This window comes from Triticum aestivum, chromosome 4B, assembly GCF_018294505.1.
Source record: "Triticum aestivum cultivar Chinese Spring chromosome 4B, IWGSC CS RefSeq v2.1, whole genome shotgun sequence".
NCBI classification, from domain to species: domain Eukaryota; kingdom Viridiplantae; phylum Streptophyta; class Magnoliopsida; order Poales; family Poaceae; genus Triticum; species Triticum aestivum.
Genome location: NC_057804.1, coordinates 473,633,586 through 473,653,719, shown reverse-complemented (window position 1 = coordinate 473,653,719; position 20,134 = coordinate 473,633,586). Strand labels below are relative to the sequence as shown.

At 45.7% G+C, this 20,134-nt stretch overlaps 1 long non-coding RNA gene across 1 annotated transcript; it reads left to right on the top strand.

Annotated features, from left to right (window-relative positions):
* The first annotated feature begins 12,561 nt into the window (after positions 1-12,561).
* LOC123092788 (uncharacterized) lies at positions 12,562-15,675 on the top strand. Its single transcript, XR_006444842.1, has 3 exons — positions 12,562-12,881; positions 13,106-15,163; positions 15,423-15,675. It is a non-coding gene; the product is annotated as an uncharacterized lncRNA (long non-coding RNA).
* The last annotated feature ends 4,459 nt before the right edge of the window (positions 15,676-20,134 follow it).

The following is a 20,134-nucleotide window of genomic DNA, read 5'->3' as shown; positions in this document are numbered from 1 at the left end:
CATGATCATCGTCATCACTGGCATGACACCATGATCTCCATCATCATGATCTCCATCATCGTGTCTCCATGAAGTTGTCTCGCCAACTTATTACTTCTACTACTATGGCTACCGGTTAGCAATAAAGTAAAGTAATTACATGGCGTTGTTCAATGACACGCAGGTCAAACAATAAATAAAGATAACTCCTATGGCTCCTGCCGGTTGTCATACTCATCGACATGCAAGTCGTGATTCCTATTACAAGAACATGATCAATCTCATACATCACATATCATTCATCACATTCTTCATGGCCATATCACATCACATAGCATACCCTGCAAAAACAAGTTAGACGTCCTCTAATTGTTGTTTGCATGTTTTACGTGGCTGCTATGGGTTTCTAGCAAGAACGTTTCTTACCTACGCAAAACCACAACGTGATATGCCAATTGCTATTTACCCTTCATAAGGACCCTTTTCATCGAATCCGTTCCGACTAAAGTGGGAGAGACTAGCACCCGCTAGCCACCTTATGCACCAAGTGCATGTCAGTCGGTGGAACCTGTCTCACGTAAGTGTACGTGTAAGGTCGGTCCGGGCCGCTTCATCCCACAATACCGTCGAAACAAGATTGTACTAGTAACGGTTGAACAAAATCAACGCCCACAACAACTTGTGTTCTACTCGTGCATAGAAACTACGCATAGACCTAGCTCATGATGCCACTGTTGGGGAACGTAGCAAAAATTTAAAATTTTCCTACGTGTCACCAAGATCTATCTATGGAGAGACTAGCAACGAGGGGAAGGAGAGTGCATCTACATACCCTTGTAGATCGCTAAGCGGAAGCGTTCAAGAGAACGGGGTTGAAGGAGTCGTACTCGTCGTGATCCAAATCACCGGAGATCCTAGTGCTGAACGGACGGCACCTCCGCGTTCAACACACGTACAGCCCGTTGACGTCTCCCATGCCTTGATCCAGCAAGGAGAGAGGGAGAGGTTGAGGAAGACTCCATCCAGCAGCAGCACGACGGCGTGGTGGTGGTGGAGGAGCATGGCAATCCTGCAGGGCTTCGCCAAGCACCGCGGGAGAGGAGGAGGACTTGGGAGAGGGGGGGGCTGCGCCAGAACTTTGGTAAAGCTCCCATGCGCCTCCCCACTATATATAGGGGTGGAGGGGGCTGGTTCCTTGCCCTCCAAGTCCATTGGGGCGTTGGCAAAGGTGGGAGGAAAGAAATCCCATCATTTCCTTCTCCACCGATTGTTATCCCCCCTTTTTAGGGATCTTGATCTTATCCCTTTGGGATATGATCTTATTCCTTCTAAGGGGGAATCTTGGTGCGCCTTGACCAGGGGTGTGGGGCCTTTCCCCCACTACCCACGTTCATGTGGGGCCCCATGCAGGTGGGCCCCACTCCGGAACCTTCTAGAACCTTCCCGGTACAATACCAAAAATTCCTGAACATTTTCCGGTGGCCAAAATAGGACTTCCCATATATAAATCTTTACCTTCGGACCATTCCGGAACTCCTCGTGACGTCCGAGATCTCATCCGGGACTCCGAACAACATTCGGCAACCACATACAAACTTCCTTTATAACCCTAGCGTCATCGAACCTTAAGTGTGTAGACCCTACGGGTTCGGAAACCATGCAGACATGACCGAGACGTTCTACGATCAATAACCAACAGTGGGATCTGGATACCCATGTTGGCTCCCACATGTTCCACGATGATCTCATCAGATGAACCACGATGTCAAGGACTCAATCGATCCCGTATACAATTCCCTTTGTCTAACGGTATTGTACTTGCCCGAGATTCAATCGTCGGTATACCGATACCCTGTTCAATCTCATTACCGGCAAGTCTCTTTACTCGTTCCGTAACACATCATCCCGCGATCAACTCTTTGATCACATTGTGCACATTATGATGATGTCCTACCGAGTGGGCCCAGAGATACCTCTCCGTCACATGGAGTGACAAATCCCAGTCTCGATTCGTGCCAACCCAACAGACACTTTCGGAGATACCTGTAGTGCACCTTTATAGCCACCCAATTGCGTTGTGACGTTTGGTACACCCAAAGCATTCCTACGGTATCCGGGAGTTGCACAATCTCATGGTCTAAGGAAAAGATACTTGACATTAGAAAAGCTTTAGCATACGAACTACACGATCTCTGTGCTAGGCTTAGGATTGGGTCTTGTCCATCACATCATTCTCCTAATGATGTGATCCCATTATCAACGACATCCAATGTCCATGGTTGGGAAACCATAACCATCTATTGATCAACGAGCTAGTCAACTAGAGGCTTACTAGGGACATGGTGTTGTCTATGTACCCACACATGTATCTGAGTTTCCTGTCAATACAATTATAGCATGGATAATAAACGATTATCATGAACAAGGAAATATAATAATAACTAATTTATTATTGCCTCTAGGGCATATTTCCAACAGAAAGGTCGAGGTGGGAAGTGCGGACTTGGGCGCTGGAGTTCGAGTGCGCGGATGGACAAGCAAGGGAGGAAGAAGGCGTGAATGGAAAGGGTGGATCCTTATCCCCTTATATGGGCGGCCGAGACAATGAGCCCCCACAATCCTAATAAAACTCGCTTATCTCCCAAGCGCCGCGGTTAATGGCGCGGTTGGGTTACCCACACCCGTATCGATGAGAATCCCGGAATAAGGGGACACGATCTCTGCTTTGACAAGACGTGCCAAGGAAACCGCCTCGCTAAACACGCTGAGGTGGAACAGTAAAACAATTCGAATAAAGGCTTGGCCGTGGCATGATGTCACGCTGCGGAACACGTCAGCAGATTAGATTGGTGCAGATATTATTCTCTCTACGGTGGCATGTGGAACTTATTTTATAGAGCCGGGCACTATCCTTGTGTTCAACATCTTCTATGAGGTATTCAGAGGAGGAACCCGCCTTGCAATGCCGAAGACAAATTTGCGCGCCGGACTCGTCGTCATTGAATCCTGGTTCAGGGGCTACTGAGGGAGTCCTGGATTAGGGGGTGTCCGGATGGCCGGACTATGACCTTTGGCCGGACTCCCGGACTATGAAGATACAAGATTGAAGACTTCGTCCCATGTCCGGATAGGACTTTCCTTGGCGTGGAAGGCAAGCTTGGTGATACGATATGTAGATCTCCTCCCATTGTAACCGACTCTGTGTAACCCTAGCCCTCTCCAGTGTCTATATAAACCGAAGAGTCTTAGTCCGTAGGAGGAACAACAATCATACCATAGGCTAGCTTCTAGGGTTTAGCCTCTCTGATCTCGTGGTAGATCAACTCTTGTACTACCCATATCATCAATATTAATCAAGCAGGAGTAGGGTTTTACCTCCATCGAGAGGGCCCGAACCTGGGTAAAAACATCGTGTCCCTTGTCTCCTGTTACCATCCGCCTAGACGCACAGTTCGGGACCCCCTCCCGAGATCCGCCGGTTTTGACACCGACAATATGCTTTGATCAACTTATCAAAGCGTATATTCCAACTCTGAGATGCTTGCACTAGTCCATAGATGGATCGCTGGAGCTTGCACATTTTGTTAGCACCTTTAGGATTGACAAAACCTTCTGGTTGCATCATATACAATTCTTCTTTAAGAAAACCATTAAGGAATGCAGTTTTGACATCCATTTGCCAGATTTCATAAAATGTGGCAATTGCTAACATGATTCAGACAGACTTAAGCATCGATACGAGTGAGAAAATCTCATTGTATTCAACACCTTGAACTTGTCGAAAAACCTTTTTGCGACAAGTCGAGCTTTGTAGATAGTAACACTACTATCAACGTCCGTCTTCCTCTTGAAGATCCATTTATTTTCTATGGCTTGCCGATCATCGGGCAAGTCCACCAAAGTCCACACTTTGTTCTCATACATGGATCCTATCTCAGATTTCATGGCCTCCAGCCATTTCGTGGAATCTGGGCTCATCATCGCTTCCTCATAGTTCGTAGGTTTATCATGGCTAATAACATGACTTTCATACCAGGATTATCATACCACTCTGGTGCGGACCGTACTCTGGAAGACCTACGAGGTTCTGTAGTAACTTGATCTGAAGTTTCATGATCATCATCATTAGCTTCCTCACTAATTGGTGTAGGAATCACTGGAACTGATTTCAGTGATGAACTATTTTCCAATTCGGGAGAAGGTACAGATACCTCATCAAGTTCTATTTTCCTCCCACTCACTTCTTTTGAGAGAAACTCCTTCTCTAGAAAGGATCCATTTTTAGCAACGAATATCTTGCCTTCAGATCTATGATAGAAGGTGTACCCAATAGTTTCCTTTGGGTATTCTATGAGGATGCACTTCTCCGATTTGGGTTTGAGATTATCAGGATGAAACTTTTTCACATAAGCATCGTAGCCCCAAACTTTAAGAAACGACAACTTGGGTTTCTTGCTAAACCATAGTTCATATGGTGTCGTCTCAACGGATTTAGATGGTGCCCTTTTAACGTGAATGCAGTTGTCTCTGATGCATAACCCCAAAACGATAATGGTAAATCAATAAGAGACATCATAGATCGCACCATATCCAATAAAGTGTGGTTACGACGTTCAGACACACCATAACATTGTGGTGTTCCAGGTGGCGTGAGATGTGAAACTATTCCACATTGTTTTAATTGAAGACCAAACTCGTAACTCAAATATTTGTCTCTGCGATCAGATCGCAGAAACTTTATTTTCTTATTACGATGTTTTTTCCACTTCACTCTAAAATTCTTTGAACCTTTCAATTATTTCAGACTTATGTTTCATCAAGTAGATATACCCATATCTGCTCAAATCATTTTGTGAAGGTCAGAAAATAACGATACTTGCCATGAGCATCAACACTCATTGGATCGCATACATTGGTATGTATTATTTCCAATAAGTCAGTAGCTTGTTCCATTGTTCCGGAGAACGAGTTTTAGTCATCTTGCCCAAAAGGCACGGTTCACAAGCATCAAATGATTCATAACCAAGTGATTTCGAAAATCCATCTTTATGGAGTGTTTTCATGCGCTTTACACCGATATGACCCAAATGACAGTGCCACAAATAAGTTGCACTATCATTATTAACTTTGCATCTTTTGGCATCAATATTATGAATATGTGCATCACTACGATCGAGATCCAACAAACTATTTTCATTGGGTGTATAACCATCGAAGGTCTTATTCATGTAAACAGAATAACAATTATTCTTTAACTTCAAATGAATAACTGTATCGCAATAAACATGATCAAATCATATTCATGCTCAACGCAAACGCTAAATAACATTTATTTAGTTTTAACACTAATCTCGAAAATATAGGGAGTGTGTGATGATGATCATATCAATCTTGGAACTATTTCCAACACTCATCGTCACTTCCCCTCAACTAGTCTTTGTTTATTATGTAACTCCTATTTCGAGTTACTAATCTTAGCAACCGAACAAGTATCAAATACTTAGGGGTTACTATAAACACTAGTAAGGCACACATCAAACACCTGTATATCAAATATACCCTTGTTCACTTTGCCACCCTTCTTATCCACCAAATATTCAGGGCATTTCCGCTTCCAGTGACCATTTCCTTTGAAGTGTAAGCACTCAGTTTCAGGCTTTGGTCCAGCTTTGAGCTTCTTCGCGGGAGTACAACTTGCTTGTCATTCTACTTGGAAGTTCCCTTTCTTTCCCTTTGCCCTTTTCTTGAAACTAGTGGTCTTGTCAATCATCAACACTTGATGCTCTTTCTTGATTTCTACCTTCGTTGATTTCAACATCACGAAGAGCTCGAGAATCGTTTTCGTCATCCCTTGCATACTGTAGTTCATCATGAAGTTCTAGTAACTTGGTGATGGTGACTAGAGAACTCTGTCAATCACTATCTTATTTGGAAGATTAACTCCCACTTGATTCAAGCGATTGAAGTACCCAGACAATCTGAGCACATGCTCACTAGTTGAGCGATTCTCCTCCATCTTTTAGCTATAGAGCTTGTTGGAGACTTCATATCTCTCAACTCGGGTATTTGCTGGAAATATTAACTTCAACTCCTGGAACATCTCATATGGTCCATGACGTTCAAAACATCTTTGAAGTCCCGATTCTAAGCCGTTAAGCATGGTGCACTAAACTATCAAGTAGTCATCATATTGAGCTAGCCAAACATTCATAACGTCTGCATCTGCTCCTGCAATAGGCCTGTCACCTAGCGGTGCATTAAGGACATAATTCTTCTACGCAGCAATGAGGATAAACCTCAGATCACGGATCCAATCCGCTTCATTGCTACTAACATCTTTCAACACAATTTTCTCTAGGAACATATCAAAATAAACATATGAAAGCAACAATGCAAGCTATTGATCTACAACATAATTTGCAAAATACTACCAGGACTAAGTTCATGATAAATTTAAGTTCAATTAATCATATTACTTAAGAACTCCCACTTAGACAGACATCTCTCTAGTCATCTAAGTGATCACATGATCCAAATCAACTAAACCATGTCCGATCATCACGTGAGATGGAGTAGTTTTCAATGGTGAACATCACTATGTTGATCATATCTACTATATGATTCACGCTCGACCTTTCGGTCTCCGTGTTTCGAGGCCATATTTGTATATGCTAGGCTCGTCAAGTTTAACCTGAGTATTCCGCGTGTGCAACTGTTTTTCACCCGTTGTATTTGAACGTAGAGCCTATCACACCCAATCATCACGTGGTGTCTCAGCACGAAGAACTTTCGCAATGGTGCATACTCAGGGAGAACACTTCTTGATAATTAGTGAGAGATCATCTTAAAATGCTACCGTCAATCAAAGCAAGATAAGATGCATAAAGGATAAACATCACATGCAATCAATATAAGTGATATGATATGGCCATCATCATCTTGTGCTTGTGATCTCCATCTCCGAAGCACCGTCGTGATCTCCATCGTCACCAGCGCGACACCTTGATCTCCATCGTAGCATCATTGTCGTTACGCCATCTATTGCTTCTCCGACTATCGCTACCGCTTAGTGATAAAGTAAAGCAATTACATGGCGTTTGCATTTCATACAATAAAGCGACAACCATATGGCTCCTGCCAGTTGCCGATAACTTCGGTTACAAAACATGATCATCTCATACAATAAAATATAGCATCACGTCTTGACCATATCACATCACAACATGCCCTGCAAAAACAAGTTAGACGTCCTCTACTTTGTTGTTGCAAATTTTACGTGGCTGCTACGGGCTGAGCAAGAACCATTCTTACCTATGCATCAAAACCACAACGATAGTTCGTCAAGCTAGTGCTGTTTTAACCTTCGCAACTACTAGGCGTAGCCACACTTGGTTCAACTAAAGTGAGAGAGACAGACACCCGCCAGTCACCTTTAAGCACGAGTGCTCGTAACGGTGAAACCAGTCTCGCGTAAGCGTACGCGTAATGTCGGCCCGGGCCACTTCATCTCATAATACCGCTGAACCAAAGTATGACATGCTGGTAAGCAGTATGACTTGTATCGCCCACAGCTCACTTGTGTTCTACTCGTGCATATGACATCTACGCATAGAACCTGGCTCGGATGCCACTGTTAGGAAACGTAGTAATTTCAAAATTTGCCTACGCACACGCAAGATCATGGTGATGCATAACAACGAGAGGGGAGAGTGTTGTCCACGTACCCTCGTAGACCGAAAGCGGAAGCGTTATGACAATGCGGTTGATGTAGTCGTACGTCTTCACGATCCGACCGATCCAAGTACCGAACGTACGGCACCTCCGAGTTCAGCACACGTTCAGCTCGATGACGATGCCCGAACTCCGATCCAGCAGGGTGTCGGGGATGAGTTCCGTCAGCACGACGGCGTGGTGACGATGATGATGTTCTACCGACGCAGGGCTTCGCCTAAGCACCGCAATGATATGACCGAGGTGGAATATGGTGGAGGGGGCACCGCACACGGCTAAGGAACGATCACGAAGATCAACTTGTGTATCTCTGGGGTGACCCCTTGCCCCCGTATATAAAGGAGTGGAGGAGGGGGAGGGCCGGCCCTCTCTATGGCGCGCCCTAGGGGAGTCCTACTCCCACCGGGAGTAGGATTCCCCCTTTCCTAGTAGAACTAGGAGCCCTTCCATGTAGTAGGAGTAGGAGAGAAGGAAAGGGAAGAGAGAAGGGAAGGAAGGAGGGGGCGCAGCCCCTCCCCCTAGTCCAATTCGGACTAGGCTTTGGGGGGGGGGCCTGCCCTAGGCAGCCCCTCTCTCTTTCTCGTATGGCCCAATAAGGCCCAATACTTCTCCCGGCGAATTCCCGTAACTCTCCGGTACTCCGAAAAATACCCGAATCACTCAGAACCTTTCTGAAGTCCGAATATAGTCGTCCAATATATCGATCTTTACGCCTCGACCATTTCGAGACTCCTCGTCATGTCCCCGATCTCATCCGGGACTCCGAACTCCTTCGGTACATCAAAACTCATAATAAAATTGTCATCGAAACCTTAAGCGTGCGGACCCTACGTGTTCGAGAACTATGTAGACATGACCGAGACACGTCTCCGGTCAATAACCAATAGCGGAACCTGGATGCTCATATTGGCTCCCACATATTCTACGAAGATCTTTATCGGTCAAACCGCATAACAACATACGTTGTTCCCTTTGTCATCGGCATGTTACTTGCCCGAGATTTGATCGTCGGTATCTCAATACCTAGTTCAATCTCGTTACCGGCAAGTCTCTTTACTCGTTCCGTAATGCATCATCCCGCAACTAACTCATTAGTCATATTGCTTGCAAGGCTTATAGTGATCTGCATTACCGAGGGGGCCCAGAGATACCTCTCTGACAATCGGAGTGACAAATCCTAATCTCGAAATACGCCAACTCAACATGTACCTTCGGAGACACCTGTAGAGCTCCTTTATAATCACTCATTTACGTTGTGACATTTGGTAGCACACAAAGTGTTCCTCCGGTAAACGGGAGTTGCATAATCTCATAGTCATAGGAATATGTATAAGTCATGAAGAAAGCAATAGCAACATACTAAACGATCAAGTGCTAAGCTAACGGAATGGGTCAAGTCAATCACATCATTCTCCTAATGATGTGATCCCGTTAATCAAATGACAACTCATGTCTATGGTTAGGAAACTTAACCATCTTTGATTAACGAGCTAGTCAAGTAGAGGCATACTAGTGACACTATGTTTGTCTATGTATTCACACATGTATTATGTTTCCGGTTAATACAATTCTAGCATGAATAATAAACATTTATCATGATATAAGGAAATAAATAATAACTTTATTATTGCCTCTAGGGCATATTTCCTTCACTCAGATGCATAGTTCGGGACCCCCTACCCGAGATCTGCCGGTTTTGACACCGACAGTGTTCCATGGTGACAACCAACTCTTGTGCTTTCTGATCGATGACGAGGACTCCGGCCATCCGGTTTTAGTCCTTTTGAGCGCCATACACAAGTGATATGCCGACCTCACATTAAAGTGTCCTAACTTTGTATGGGCTCCATGCCATGAAATCACTGCTCCCCGGGCCTCCAATTGCCACTTGCTTAATATCACATGCATCTTGTACAGAGAACATAGCATCCACTTTCCCGTGATCCCAAGAGGTGCCATCTGGGCTCAACAAATCAGTTACCCTTGTTGTGCCCTACATGTATTGCTGACCTAATGGTTTTAAGCTGCCTGACCTTGGTATCCAGTTTTCATGGTGAATATTAATAGATGTTCCATCACCTACACGCCAAATTACCCCTTCCATTAGGAGATCTCGCCCGTGCATAATGCTCCTAAAAGTATACGATGCGCTACCAGGGCACGTCGCATTCATAATCGAACATTCTTTGAAGTACATGGCCTTCATAACACGAGCACATAGTGAGGATGGAACTTGGAGGATACGACATACCTGCTTAGCCAAAAACGCTTGGTTGAAGGCCTCGAAATTCCGAAAATCGATCCCTCCATCACGCTTTGGCAAGCACATCTTATCCCAGATGATCCAGTGCACCTTCCTTTCACCTTCAGCTGCACCCCACCAGAATTTCAAGGAGATCGAAGTTAGATTCCAGCACATCTTCTATGTGAGTTGAAAACAACTCATAGTGAACGTTGGTGTTGATTGGAGTCCTGATTTAATGAGTACTTCCCTCGCAGCTTCGGACAAACCTTAGGCCTTCCACCCTGGAACTTTTCCTTTAGAACTCTCTGTCACATATTGGAAAGTTCCTTCCATCGATCTTCCCACCACAGTGGGGAGACCCAAGTACCTCTCACTCAACGCTTCAGACTCAATCCCAATTGTTTGTTTCAGAGTTGCCTTGTCATCCTGTTTACATCCTTTCCCAAGAGTATAGAGGACTTTTGGAAATTCACCTTTTGTCCGGACGCCTCTTCATATGTTTGCAAAATATCCTTGAGAGCCTGGAGATTTCCATGCGATCCTTCCAAAAATACCACACTATCATCTGCAAATAAAAGATGAGTAACATGGGGGCCAGTGCTCCCAAAACTCACTCCACGAATGTGGTTCTCCCTTTGGGCCTTCGCTAGCAAAGCTGAAATCCCTCCACGCAGAAAAGGAACAAATATGGGTTATAGGATCGCCTTGTCGGAGTCCTCTTGAAGGTAGAAAGCTGTGAGAAAAACCTCTATTCAATTTCCCACAGAAATGAGCACTCTGGACGCATCTCATTATCATGTTAATCCTTTGCTTGCGTATGTAAGTACCCCTTTTCCTGTCCTCTCTCCCTCTTGAGCCATTATAAAAGCCTGCCGTCTCCTTGCCTCTACGCTCAGCTAGCCTGTCACCAAAGGCTTGCTTCTCAGCCTGCTAGTTTACCAATTCTTGGCGTAGATCCTTCTCTGTTTTCTTTTCCAGCTCATGACGTAGGCCAGTCTCACGAGCACCACCATCTCTATGGCTGTCCTTAGAGTGGTTATTAACCTCATTCCTCTCCCGTTGTGGATCCTCACCAGTGTGGGAGTTGCCAGTCTGAGAGAACTCCGAGTTGAGATTGTGTTTTGTAGGGAGGTCCCGGACCCTAGGATGACCGTAGCGGCTTTGATCGCCCCCGCCAGTGCGAGAGTTATCATCACTGTTGATAGCGCTTGCTGCACACCACCTAGAGACCCCCCCATGCCTGCTGTATTTCGTCCCGGAGAAGCCCTCAACCATTCTCTCCATTGTGAGGATTTGTCAATTGGCGGCTCACACCTGCCATTAACATGCACCGGCCTCCCACACTCAAAGCAAAAGTGGGGAATTTTCTCGTAATAGAAGTTGAACCATGTACCAATTTCATCGTCCTCTGACTCCTTCAGATTAAAGCATCGCACCAATGGTTCATAAACTGATAACTTAGCCCTAACTCGAAGGTATTTCCCTTTCGCATATCCATCTTTCTCCACATCTACTTTTATGACTTCTCCCAACCAGTTACCCAGTGCTTCCCCAAACTCCTTGGTCCTTCTATCCAGTGGAAAGTCTTCTACTCTAACCCAAGCCTCAACCGAGCCAAAAACCATCTCCGACGGCCTTGTCTTGCCATCATAGCCCTTGAGAGTCGGGACATTGAAATCAAATTGCCACGGTCCATTATTCCTTGCGTGTTTCCAGTCTCCTTCTCCACCAAAGTGAACCAAGGAGAGATTGTTTTCAAGGTCCCGGAATTGAGCTTCCCGGTGCAGGCCCCAGGCCCTTATCAGGGTGCGTTTTAGGGCAGTGAAATTCTTAGACCTTGGCGTACATGCTTTACCGATCAAAGTCCATCTCCTGGCAGCGGGCACCTCCTCAACGGGTCCAGCAAACACAAATCCCTTAGCTTCCTTCTCTATCAAAACCATCCCGCCGAGTCTGGCCGAGAGGCTTGCCGTCGCATCTGGCGTCCTACTGATCACTGGCGAGTCCCCATCTTCTTGCACTTGTCGCTCCTTCTGCGGCGTCCCAACAACCAACTGCCGTTCCGCTCGTCGTCGCTCCCTTCTGAGATGCATCGGCTTTCCTCCATCCGTCCTTCTCCGCCATGGCTCCCCGCACCGGAGAACCAAACCCTCCTTGATTTGTGTTCCGGGATACGCAGTCGCTATCCAAATCACCAGCGTATCCCAAGCACCACCGACGATTAAACCCTAACCCTAGCGGCAGCCCGGGATTGCCAGGCGATCGCCTCCTGTCGCCCGAAGAGTTAACCCTCGCGGTGGACCCTACATGTCGTCATCTTCTCAAAGCCGAGTTTGTTACCCCTTGAAGTTCGACGGGAAGAATTTGGTGGGAGGGGGGTAGTAGACGCTCGTTCGGAGTTGGCATGCTCGGTGCGTCGTGGGTGAATTGCTGGGTCGTGCTAGGGAGGCACGCTACGACGCCGAGCCGGTTTCGGCAGCAAAGTTGCAGTTCGACAACTTTAGCGGGATCCGGGTGTAAAGCACGATCGGTACAACATTTGTTTTTGAGAACGACATTTTTTTAGTTGATACAATTATTATTTTAAAAGAGAAATCCCGATGGTTTGTTGGGACGGCGTCTCGACAACCCAGGCGGTCCTTTCCCGAAACAAAAGCTACCCCATCTACTCCCATCCCATCCCATCCCATGGCAAAGCCTCTCTACCGGATCTCACCCACCCCATCTACTCCCCTCACATACGCTCATCTACGACCGGTTTCCCCCATGCGATCTGCGCAGGCAGTGCGGCGACCGGCAGATCTGCGCCGGCCCAGGGCCTGCTCGTGCCGGAGCGCCCCGGATCTTCTTAAAGGCAGCACTTTTCTTCTGGATCTCGTAGGTTCTCGAGATCAGACCATCGTGGAGACGATGGCGCGTCTATTAGGTATGTAATTGCCGATTTACAGATCCGCAACCCTTTTTTCTTCCGATTCACTGTCTCTTTACCCATAAAGGTTGCGTTTTTAGTGGTCTGCGGGTCGATTTCTCACAGCCCGTGGTTCGTTTCCTCGGTAATTTGTGTTAGGCTGCTCGCTTTAGTGATCTACGGTCGATATACTGATCCGCTGAGGCTGGTTATTAATCTTATCCTCCAATCTTCCTTTGCAGGAGTGAATTGGTTTTTTGCCGGGATTTCAAAGCCTTGGTAGGCAAGACGATGGGACTTAGGGTATATTTTCATCAGTGCCTAATTCGAGGCCGGTGCAGACTGAAGCTTTGCAAGTTGATGCCACTCTTCTTGGAATCAGTAAGCTGACGATTCCTGTGCGAGCCTAGGCTTGTCGACAAGTAAGCAAATTGTATCTCAGGGCTGGACCGTTTGCAGCTTGCTGCCTATCTAACACGCAGACAGAATCTGTGCACGCACCCTACCTAGTTGTTTGTTTGTGTAGTAACTTTTCCTTGTAGGAGTATATAAAGAAGAATAGAAGGCAGGGCAAAGTAACCCACTTGGCGTATTCTCTTTAGCCATATATATACTACATCTGTCTCATAATATAAGATGTTTTTTGACACTTATCACAGTGTCAAAAAATCTTGTATTATGAGACAGAGGGAGTACTTCTTATATGCACCTTTTAGACACTTAGCAGTGCTATTAAATGTCCTATGCCTAATCGCTGATTAGTCACGCTAGTGGGATGGTGGTCGTAAACCTGACATGCAACCATCTATACCACCGACCTGACCCTCTGATTGCGAGACTCACTGCAGTTGTGATAATAGAAAAACGTAAGCAACCAGTTCTAACTCGTGACGAACATGCGGACATGCAGACCTCTCTTTTGATTTTGGTCTTGTTTTATTTCTGCCTTGAAGAAATAACACAGCACAATTGCATTCTTGACTCCACTTTTTGGTTTTGAAATTAGAAGCCAATTGCTGAAGCACTTCTAGCTAGAAGCCTCCTACAACCCTCCTCGCTGTCAACATTAGCATTCTTACTTTTAGACCCAGCCATGCCATGCAACAAATCAACAAGAGCAACAATGCAACATTAATCAACAGAGCAACTGCAGGTTCACAACAAGCAGCGGTTGTTTGGATGGGCTCGATTTATATGTTTCCTTAAATAAAAGAGAATAAAACAAAGGGCAAAGTAACCCTATTGGCATATTCTCATTTTGCCATGTACTCCCTCCGTTCCTAAATATAAGTCTTTTTAGATATTCCACTATAGACTACATACGGAGCAAAATGAGTGAATCTACACTCTAAAATATGTCTATATTACATCCGTATGTAGTTTGTAGTTGAATCTCTAAAAAGACTTATATTTAGGAACGGAGGGAACGGAGGGAGTATGTTCTTATATGAAGTTTTCAAACAGTCAGTACTAGCTACATAGTCTCTGATTGCTGATTAGCCACTTGGTACACAATAAAACTAAATTCTCCGCATATGACTCGGTAAGCAACCAGTTCTGAGCTCATGACGAACACACAAATTTGCACAACTTTCTAACTCAGTTGTTTGTTCTTGTTAAATAATAAGCACATGCGTCATAATAGATAAATTTGTATATGCAGAGTATGAAATGACAATGTTAAATGATAGGGCACACACAGCATGGTAGGTTAACTCTTATACTCATCTATGTGTAAAATAGTCAAGAAAAGTGTTGACATTTTCTTTTGTAATGTGCTCCCTCCGTTCATAATTATAAAATGTTTTGGATATTTCAATATGGACTACATACATACTGAAATGAGTGAGCAAAGACACTAAAATCCGTCTATATACATCTGGACCAGAAAAACGTTGGAACATCTTATAATTGTGAACTGATGAAGTATATCAGTTTATTTTCCTAGCATGCACTCCCTTAGTTCACAAATATAAGATGTTCTGCAACACTATCTTGTGAATCGGATGTATAGACACGTTTTAGTGTGTTTGTTCACTCATTTCAGTCTGAATGTAGTCCATGTTGAAATATCCAAAACATTTTATATTTCTGAACAGAAGGAGTACCAATTTAAAATCCCATCCACATGTTTGTACTGTTATCATAAATAAAAAAGTTTAAAGGCAGTCTTCTTATATTTTTAAGATTCTCAAAATGTGCAAAATGGTAAAATTATGATGGTATGGGGGATGTGCAGGTAACGCGAGAGGTATTCTGTATGCAGGTTATTCCTATCCCCAAAGATCTGCCTCACAAAGGTTTGTTTCATGGTCACTAATTTCATCATTATTTAGGTGCTTTGCAGCCTAGTGTCCTGATGCAGCTGACAGAATTGTTTACTAAGAAAACTAATCCAAAGCAGCTGAATCAATAAAGGAAACACATCATAGCTTGTAAATGCTTCAATTGGATATATACATACCGAAACAACATAGTTCACAGTAGCTATGTTTTAGACACTAGAAGTTTTAGAGTGATAATATTCATCATTTTGTCCCTTCCATCTCTTTACCGCAGGAACTGATTAATGTGACTGCCGGACATGATAAACTCTCTCCCGGAAGTTTGCTGTACGGATGCTATATCCTTTCACCCCGGGTCCATGATTGCAGGCTAACGAGGAACGAGGCAGCTTCTGGACCGGTGCTGTGATGTCCCCCCGGCTCCAGAATTCGCAAGCTTGCCTGGTTTTATTTATTTATCCCAGTAGTGTTAGTATCATGTAAACCAAATCGCCAGTCTGAAGGTGATAAAATTACTGTATTACCTATCTCTTGGTCTTGTTCTTCGCCCTGGTGGCCTCGGCCTCCCTTGCGGCCCTCCTGGCGGCATTTCTCTGTGCCGCCAGCCTGATCTGTTCCCGCTCGGTCTGGCGACGTTGGATCCGCTGATTCCGCCACTGCGGTACGCCTCGGCGGGGTTGGGCTGCGGCGGCTCCACAGCCAGGTGGAACTCGACGTGATCCGCGTACTCCTCGCGGCTGTAGAAGCCCTCGAGACGGCACGGCCGGCAGTTGATGTACCTGAACGGAACCTCTGCCATCGCTGCAGAGAGAATTAATAGATTAAGTTTAACTTCGGCCATGGCGTCTCTGTCAAACCCTGGCGTCTGTCAAACCCTAAACCCTAGGGGATCAGATCTCGCGCAAGGAAGACGACAAGGGGATGCGTCCTGGCGTCTCTGGGATGCGTCCTGGCGTCTCTGTCAAACCCTAAACCCTAGGGGATCAGATCTCGCGCCAGGAAGACGACAAGGGGATGCGTCCTGGCGTCTCTGTCAAGCCCTAAACCCTAGGGGAGACCGCTCACCTCCGCTCCGCTCCTCGGCCTGCGCGCCGCTCGTCGGGGATCGCCTTGTGCTCTACGCGCGCGCAGGAGGAGGAAGGGGACGAGGACCGTGGGCCTTGTGCTCCGCGCGCAGGAGGAGGAAGGGGACGAGGACCGTGGGCCTTGTGCTCCGCGCGCAGGAGGAGGAAGGGGACGAGGACCGTGGGCCTTGTGCTCCGCGCGCAGGAGGAGGAAGGGGACGAGGACCGTGGGCCTTGTGCTCCGCGCGCAGGAGAATCTAATGGATTATTTTCCATATACAGTATAACCCAGGGAGATTTATGAGGCTTATCCACCTGTTCACGAAATTAACTGGATCTTGAACTAATATAATGTTTCGGCTTGAACTGAGCTTAGACTAGTGACAGTGCTAGTCTCTTGGCATTTTTATAGGCAAAAAAGTGGCACAACAATTAATAAAGAATAAAAAGAAGGGAGCTCTATGTTAATGGATATACGTCTCTACACGGTATATCGCTATAAATTGTATGTCAAATTTTTTTAGCATGGTAATAAATCGAAATTTTATTGTGGTAAATTATGTTGTCGCAGGCATGCCAATTTTCCTTAGCAAGCATGACAAATCCATGCCATGATCAGTTCTTTTTACCAGAATTTGCCGTGCTTGCTAAAGAAAATTGCCATCCTCGCGACAACATAAATTGTCATAGAAAACATCCGATTTGCCATGCTTACAAATTTGACGTCATATCTTTTACATTACCGATGATTAATGTTGTAAAAAAATTACGTCTCTTTGCTTTGACTCGAGTGCATATGTGATTAGGGTTTCTTGACCCTCCCACCGCCATCATCAGTTTCCATCGTCTTCGCTAGCCTTATGGCAATGGAAGGGCAATGGAAGCGCAGTGGACCCCGACCCTTGGCGACGGGAGGGTTCCTGCTCCTATTTAGGTGTTTTCTTTAGGTTGGTTAGGATTTGTGTCCTACTCAAGAAGACGTGACAGTGGCGGCTTCTTGAAGATGGAATAAGGTCCTCTCTCTCTACCCTTGTCGAGGCGATGGGTCTAGCAGCGTCACATGTTGTGTGATGGTGTGTCTTCGATGAATCTTGTGGGATTCAATTGTATTAGTCTTGGATTGATCTCCATGGATACACTTTGTCGACGCGTCTACAGGTTGGATCATTTCTCTCCACGCTTCTCTTCATTAGAGGTGGATGTTCTTCTGGCGCGCTAGTCTTGTGGGTATTAGTATGACTTTTCGACCCTCTGCTACAACAAGTTCTTTGGCGGGGCGATGAAGGTGGCGCGTCTTCAGCTCACTTCAGTGCTTGTAGTCGTCGCTAGGTGGTCAATAAACCGTGTTTTTTTTATTTTCTAGTGTTTCTTGTATTGCCATGACTAATGATGAATAGATTGATTTTTCTCTCGCAAACAAGTAATTAATGCTTTGGTGAGGTGTGGTTTCTGCTAGAATTTAGTCTATTTTGGGCAGCCCAATAACTATTTCAGAAATTCCTAATAAATCCTAGAGGCCCACTTAGCCCATTTGTGCAAGGCAAGGGATACTACTAAAAATTTAGTCCCACATCGCTAGTTTAGTGGGAGTTGGACCTCCTTATAAGGGGGGTTCTTTCCCCACTTGTATGAGCATGAGAACAAGAGGGACATCCACGCGCGCTCCTCCTCCGCCGCCCGCCTCGCGACGCGCCGCGGGTTGCGGGTTGCGGGTTGCGGGAATGAGCCGAGCCGATGTTTAAATTTTTGCCACGCACTACGGGTATACGAAAGGTCACTCGGGAGATGGAAAGTTTTGCTGTAGTGGAGATTAATTGCGAACGCTGCACCCTTCGGCTGCTGTCTGTTCGTTTCATCTCCCTCGGTCCCTTCAGCTCCCGGCGCTGTCCTCTCGCCTCCTTCTCTTGCGCCTATAAAAGGGAGGTCGCTCCTCTCAGCAAGACGCACCAGAACTACTTCTTCCTCTCGCCACCGGTTCCTGAGCACTGCGCTGCTGCTACGATCTTCTCCATCCCGGCTTGCGGCGTGCACCGCAGGTCGGGACAGTAGGCCTCTGAAACCGCACTCTTTGAGTCCTGTACGGGAGAAGGGTGATAAGGTTTTTGGGGAGCGCTCTGCGCGACTACTGACTTCTTCATCACGGAAGCCCCGGACTCCGACGACTACTTCCCCGACGTCCACGACCTCCTCGACGACATGGCTGGCGAGGACATCGACCTCAAGTCCAGCGCTCCTGCTGCTGCTGCCTCGTACGTGTTCGTCCCCTTTCTATTAGAGGTTCTGCTACAGTTCCTTGTTCTAGTGTTTGCCCTGGATATGTTAGACTCTATTTCATATATGCTCCTTGCTATACTGTCCGCTCAAGATATGTTTAGTTACGGTTCATATATGAAGATGTTGTTTACCTTCCCTTTGTCAAATCGCATGGCCTGTTTTATCACTGCTACACTACTCATGCTTTATCTAGTATTTCTGTTAATAAAATCACTCGGTAAATTGCTCATATTTCCAACAATCCAAAAACCTTACTATAGGCAATTTACCCCAAGTGGTTTTGCTGCTTCCATGAGACCTCCTATGTTTGAGGGTATCCACTATAAGAGGTGGCGCGTGAGAGCAGTCTTATGGTTTCAAACCATGAGTTGCTATGACGCCACTCTTGGCAAACCTGAAGGAGAGCAAGATGCCCAACAGGCACAAGCTTTTCAGAAAATGGATACCTTGTTTAAGGCTGCGCTCTTGAGTGTTCTTGGAGAGAACATAGTTGATGCTTATGCGTCAATTGATAATGGAAAAGATATGTGGGATGCACTCGAGGCCAAGTTTGGGGTCTCGGATGCCGGCACTGAGCTGTACATCATGGAGCAATTCTATGATTACAGGATGACTGAAGAGCGCTCCGTGGTTGAGCAGGCTCATGAGATACAGTCATTTGCTAGAGAACTTGAGCACTTCAATTGCATGCTACCGAACAAGTTTGTTGCCGGGGGTATCATCACTAAGCTTCCTCCTTCATGGAGGAACTTTGCTACCTTACTGAAGCATAAGAGACAGGAGTTTTCCATTCCGGATCTCATTGGTACTCTTGATGTTGAAGAAAAGGCGAGAGCAAAGGACACACGTGCTCGAGGTATTGAGGGAGGATCTAGTGCCAATGTGGTACAGAAGCAGAACTTCCAGCCCCACAAGTTCAAGAACAAGGGCAAGTTTGATGGTAAAGCAAAGTTTGATGGGAAGAACAAGGCTGTGCAACACACGAACTTCAAGAAGAAGAATGGCAAGAAGAAAGGTGTTTGTCATGTGTGTGGAGATCCTGATCATTGGGCTCCTAGTTGCCCTAATCGCTATGACAAGCGTCATCCTGGGAAAGGCGGCAAGACCGCTAATGTTGTCATTGGAGACACTGACATGAAGGATGCTGGGTATGGTATATTTCCCATTATTCTTTCAGTATGTCATTCTCCTGACTGGTTGATTGACACTGGTGCTAATGTGCATGTATGCGGTGATATTTCCATGTTTTCGTCTTATCAGACCGCAGGGACTTCAACCGTGCTGATGGGCAATGGTTCAAGTGCTTCTGTTCATGGTGTTGGCACGGTCGATCTGAAGTTTACTTCGGGGAAGATCGTGCGGCTGAAGAACGTGCATTATGTCCCCTCCGTCAATAAAAATCTTGTTAGCGGATCTCTTCTGTGTAGAGATGGCTATAAGCTTGTCTTTGAGTCGAATAAATTTGTAATATCCAAGTATAGAACCTTTTTTGGTAAAGGCTATGAGTCAGGAGGCCTGTTTTGTTTATCCTTATCAGACGTTTGCAATAAAGTTGTTAATCATATTTGCAACAATAGTGAATCAAATGTGTGGCATTCACGTCTTTGTCATGTTAACTTTGGTTGCATGTCACGACTAGCGAAGTTGA